This window comes from Miscanthus floridulus, chromosome 16 (assembly GCF_019320115.1).
Source record: "Miscanthus floridulus cultivar M001 chromosome 16, ASM1932011v1, whole genome shotgun sequence".
Lineage (NCBI taxonomy): Eukaryota > Viridiplantae > Streptophyta > Magnoliopsida > Poales > Poaceae > Miscanthus > Miscanthus floridulus.
In genome coordinates, this window is record NC_089595.1 from 6,304,746 (window position 1) to 6,311,052 (window position 6,307).

The 6,307-nt window shown below is 39.4% G+C and overlaps 1 pseudogene; it reads right to left on the minus strand.

The window, feature by feature from the left end:
- Nucleotides 1-4,057: 4,057 nt before the first annotated feature.
- Nucleotides 4,058-6,105, minus strand: LOC136510193 (uncharacterized; annotated as a pseudogene).
- Between the last annotated feature and the right edge of the window lie 202 nt (nt 6,106-6,307).

Consider the following 6,307-nt stretch of genomic DNA (forward strand, 5'->3'; position numbering starts at 1 on the left):
GACGGTTCTTTGGGGGATTAATTCAATCTTTTCATTTTTAACTATAGTCATGCCTCTCTTTTTAGGCACAACTTGAACAGGGCTTACCCACTCACTATGTGGCATGGGATAGATGATCCCGGCGTGCAGGAGTTTCAAAACCTCTTTCTTAACAACCTCTCTCATCGCATTATTAAGCCTACATTGAGGCTCCCTAGAAGGTAAAGAGTTAGGATCTGTAGGGATGCGATGGGTGCAAAGAGCAGGGCTAATTCCCTTCAGGTCTTGGAGCGAGTAGTCAAAACCAGAACGATGCTTTTCTAAGATAGTTAGCAAGCGTAGGGATTCTTTCTGAGAGAGTTTATCACTTATGATCATTGGAGAATCCTGATCATTATTGAGAAAAGCATATCTAAGACCAGAAGGCAGGGGTTTAAGCTCAATGGTGGGCTTAGGTGGTTCTAGCAATTCATCTAAAGGTTCAAGGTCTATAGGATTTTTGTCTTCCTCCTTGATAAAGAACTGGGCATCTTCTTCAAGGTTGGGTTCGATCAAGTCATCAAGAGATGCAACCTTAACCTCTTCCATTGGGTCTTCCTTAGGAATTGGCTTAGTCTCAGCATTTAGAGAATGAGTAATGGGTATAGAAAGCTTAAAGTTTTTCCCAAGTCTTATATTCAACTTCCCCGTTTGTCCTTCTTGGATAAGTCTTTTAGTTGGTTGTCCTAATATTAGGTTGAACTCCATGATATCAAAGATATATAAGCTCAAATGAACTTTGGTTCCTTTTACCTAGATAGGGAGGACATAAAGAATTTCCAAACTTGGGAGAATGTGTCCTGAAAGACTTTTTCAATAACTTTGTTGTTGAGGTTAATGGCATGTGTTTCAATAAATCAAGAGCAAAAGATGCAGACATGATGTTAACACCCACAACTAGATTGTAAAGAGCATCAAAAGGAGCTTTATTAATTTGGCAGCGAATGGAAATAGAAGGTGAATCTAAGCAAATCACATTAGTGGAAAGCTCGAATTCTTCTAACCATTTATTGCTTATAATGGACACTAGCTCTTTCATAGTCTTTTTAAGGAAAGCTTCCTCAGAAGGGTCTAAAGGTTCTTCATGAGATGATGATTTCCTAGACTTCTAGGGTCTCCTCATAGTATGGTAATTCAAGGTATTTCCATATTCATCAAAAAGTTCATCCTCGAATTCAAGCATGAAATCCAAAATTGGAGTTTCTGCCTTTTCCGGTGGTTCAGGATTTAAGATAGCTAAAGTTGGTGATGGGTCTGGTAAGGATTCTAGTTCAGCTATCTGGGATTCCTCCACTAATGGCTTCTCTTCTACTTCTTCAGGGGGTTCCTATAAGATTTTAGTAAGAATGCTTCTCCCTGTATTAGTGGAGACATGAAAGAACGAGCCTCCTGAGGCCGTATTAAGATGCTTCAATGTTTTCCTATTAAGACCCATATAAAAGTGTTGAAGAAGAATAGGTTCTTGAATGGCAAGGTTAGGGCCAGTTTTAATGAGAGTATTAAAACATTCCCATGCCATGCCTAAAGATTCTTTTTTCTTTTGTCTAAAAGATAGAACCTCTAAACGAAGTCTGACTACCCTGGAGATGGGAAAGAATTGTAAGCAAAAGCTAGAGCACAGGGCTTCCCAATCTCCTTGTCTACTCTCAATGGTAAGATTGTACCAACGTTTAGCATTTCCCGTCAAAGAAAAGGGAAAGAGCTTCCATCGTAAGATTTCATCTGACATGCCCACAATGTGTAGGCATGCACAGGTCTGCTCAAACTCATTTAAGTGAGAATAGGGGTTTTCATCATCTTCGCCTGAAAAGGGTTGATCCTGAACCATGTTGATTAACCATGGGCATAGCTCATAGCTAAGTGTTAGGATACCCTTTGAAGATTCTTGTGGCTGTAGGCTTGTGCCCGTGGGTGCACCATATTGGTAGATAGGGGTGGATTCTAGATCCTTGGTAAAAAGGAAAGAAAAGATAAAAAGGATAAAAGTATAGTATAAGGTTAAGCTAGACTCAAAGTAAACTCAGCAACCATTCTCTGTCAATGGTGCCAGAAATGCTTGTTGGTATAAATTAATTCACAAAGAGTAATCCGCAAGCGCACATATATTATACCATTGTAACACTTCACCGAGAGTAACCCAGTTTTATATCGAACCCAAAGGAACGGGGGTGAGAATAACCAATTCTAACTTAACCCAACTTTACAATCAAGGCTAGATAATAGGAGTATAGAGAAGACTGCTATGGTCTTCTAGTTCTAACTTTGGTAAGCTTTGTCTTCTATTGTTCAATTCTAGGGATATTAATAGAGAAAACACAAGTAGAGTATGTTTCCTATAGTAACAAAGTCCTATTAGGCCTACTAACAGGAGGTGGACTATAGAGGATTCAACGAGCCTATAAGAGTCACCCTCGCGAGCTACCATCGATCTAGAAAATAGGGTACATCCATGAGTAACCGAGTCTAAGCACCACGCTTACACTATGAATACTACTTTAACCTAGGAGCTACAAGGATTAAAGTACTCAAAAGAGAGTCGCAAACCTGAAGAATAATATGAACAAAATGCTTACTTGAATTAGAAGTCGATTACCAGAGAAATCTCAGAAGCAAGCTCAAGAAGAACTTAATTCCGCCAGGGTACAAGCCATAGAGAAAGCATCAATAGGCCAGGACTCCTCCAAAACACTTCCCTCTCACTCTATCTCTCTATCTCTAATACAAGACTAGATCCTATCGAAGACTAATTGCTAGCCCTAATCTTGGTGGACATATGAATTTGAGTTTCTAGCTTCTTAGCTCTCAGGATCAAATGAGGCATCTGCCCTGAGGGGGGTACATGTAGATATATATAGGTCGGAGTATCAATCCTGAGCCCTTGGATCAAACCGACTTGAATAAATAGCAGAGATGCATCCACTACAAGGTTTTACCCCTAATGCAATGGCCTAAAATCATTGCAATATACCAAAAAATGGTTGCAATAGGCAAAATTGCAACACTTTTTTTCGTTGGCAGGCGTTGCCATAGTAACCATGGCAAAAGGTTTGCCCAATGACTCATTTTGGTGTTGCAATAGGTTTTCCCCTATTGCAACACCAAGGAGTGTTGTTGCAACACCATGTAGTGTTGCAACCCATAATATAGGCAACCATGGTGGGTGTTGCAATAATTACTATTGCAACACACCCGGTGTTGCCAGAAATACCTATTGCCACGTACCCAAAGCGTGGCAATAGGTGCACTAGCAGCGATATTGGGTGTTGCAATAGACCTTATTGCCACGCATCAATAGCATTGCAATAGATGGACCCTCTATTGCCACGCTATCTCAGTGGTTGCTATAGGTGGAACCGTCTATTGCCATGATAAATATTTGGTTGCTAGAGGTAGCCGCTCTATTGCAACAATCAATACTGGTTGCTATAGGTGGAACCGTCTATTGCCACGATAAATATTTGGTTGCTAGAGGTAGCCTCTCTGTTGCAAGACTAAACATTGTGGTTGCTATAGGTGCCTCCGTCTATTGCCACGGTAAATGTTTGGTTGCTAGAGGTTTCCTCTCTATTGCAACGATCAATACTGGTTGCTATTGTTGGACCCTCTATTGCCACGCTAACTATTGTGTTGCTACAGTTTGGAGACTCTATTGCAACGCCCACTATTTCATTGGTACGATGTTTTTTGCAACACCGTTTGTTTGTTGCTATATCATATATTGCAACGCCAAATTATTTTGTCGATAGTCCATATTGCAATGCTCTATTTGCTTCAAACAATAATTGCATGTCGAACAATATATGATGAAAGAAGCATTTAGACATCCATTAAACCAAAATATGCTTTGTTCATACAACTCATTAATGAAACCACATCCAATGTCAAACTTAGTTGATAACACACGCACAACAACTGAAACACATAAGGTATCTGACGCACAGTAGCTACTTTGAACAATTCAAAATGTAATAAGATATGTGTAGCACTGTAGCAAAGGTTGGCTTGACATTGACCGTCTATCATCAGTTGTGCGCTCCACTCAAACTCTATCTTGCTCCTGAAACAATCATTAACATTGGTATATTCAACAAACAGAAACTTAGTATTCAGCTAAGTATCATTTCACTTTACAGTAACAGGAACTAGGCAACTGAATCTAATTTAGAAATATTCATAGGTAGTGGAGTAAAAAATCACCTGTGCTTTGCCAGCTTGTTCATTCCTTTTGGATAATACTCGTTTCTTAGCCGCAACATTCCTCAGTGCTTTTGTAGTAGTAAAACTAACTGTCATATCCCCTCCTTTGTTTTGGCTAGTTTGAGTCTTATTCGTAGCACTATTTCTAGTTGTGCGACCATTACTTGTACCTGCCGTTGTTGTAGCTTCGAGTTGTGTTTGTGGTGGGATGCTATCTTGGTTTTCCTGCAAATCAATAGATGGAGGGAAAATTATGCCTCATACTACGTACTATCACATGACAACATTAAACACTCTCCAGTTCTCAAACTACATGCTGATGTGATATTTCTTCACTTTTTGTATTTACATTTTCTTCATCCATGTTTGTTGTAGCAGTAACCTCTGCATTTTGTCCCCCATCTTTGTTAGCCTGCATTTCAATTTTGGTCAGAAAAATCATGAGTGGAGTTTGAAACTACGAAAATGATGCATGGTTTGTAGCCGACTATTACCTGTTGTATTGATGCTTGTACATGTGTTGCTTGCATCATTGCCATAAACTCTTGCCTAAGAGCTTCTCTATCGGCCTCCCGTGCCTTCATCATTTGTTCCATCTGACGCCTATGTTCTTCCCTTTTGGCTTCCCTTTCAGCCTCTTGAGATTCTAATCTCTCTTGTAGCTTTGAAAATGCTTCGACTAGTACCAATTCCTGACGCACTTGGTACTAGTAATCCTCAGACAGTAGTTGCCTTTTGGTTGGGTATTTTGCCAAGTATCCATTAGCATAGATCTTGGTTGATTTGTAGTTTCTTATTTCCTGGTAGGCTGACTGGAAAATCTTATTTTGCTCCACGTCTGAGATGATGAGTGCTTCTCCATCTGTTTCCCTCTCCGAAATTTTGCTGCATGCATTATCCTAACAAAGGAGGACAGTTGAAGTAGTTAATTGAAAATGATTTTGTAGGCGGTCACTTTGCATCAGTTAATAAGGTTTGTACAAACTGTTATATACTCACATAGACATCCCTAGATTCTTGGCTTGTCCATTGCCCATTCTTACTGTGCGTGATCATGAAAAGCTCCAAATCATTTGGCTCATCACCAGTTATTGGGTCCCTCTAATTAGGCAAGAATGTAACAAATTAGCGATATGTCAAAAGGTAAGGAAGCATGGTCATGTGCTTCTGAAGTTATTACCTTCTCAAAGCCACACTGAGAAAAAATCTTTGATCCTGCCCGATGGTGTACCTTTACATTCTGCCGATTCTAAGAATTCTTGCAACTAACCCTCTGCACAAGGAGTTGATTATAAAAAATATTACAATGTACCAAAACATATCTTTTATTTCATCAAGTGCAAATGGCAAGAATAAAGTAAAGGTCATCAAACCTGAAAACTTGTCTTGCTAAAATACAAAATCAGATAGTGTCATTCAACAATGTCCAACTCTTCTGGCTTATGTCTCATTCTCTCCTCATAGGTGGTGTACGCCCTGTACGTAGCACTTAATGTTGCTCGCCATCCTTTGTAACGCACATTAGCGATGGTCCATATTTTTTTCCTATTTTCTTCATTATTCTCAATGTCCCACTTATGCTGTTCAACATATAAAACATAAATTCTAGGTCACTTCTTAACTAATTTGGTAAGAAAACTATGTATGCTAGAAAAAAATAAATCATAAACTTACCATCATATCAGATACTATTGAATATTTAACATCTTGGTCGATATCCTTCCATGTTCTCACCCCAATGAGTGGTGCTTTTTTCCTTGTGTACACTACTATTTCATCAGTAAATGTGCGTGCGTTCTCACCTACAGCTCCTCCACGTGTAGAGAATTGGACTTTAAGCTTCTGACTACCCTGCTTGGATCTCTTGTGGCTGGCTGCCAATCCTTTCATAGTACCTCGTGCCTTCCTCTTTTGGGAGTCTTGTCCATCAAAACAATATACAGTGCAAGAGATTAAACAAAATCATTTGCATAGGAAAAATGAACTGAACATCAAAATAAAATCACAATAAGCGTCACTTACTATCTCCCTATGTTTTCTCACGCCGAGCATGTGATGGCTGGTTCAGAGGTGGTGTTGGATTGCTATCTTG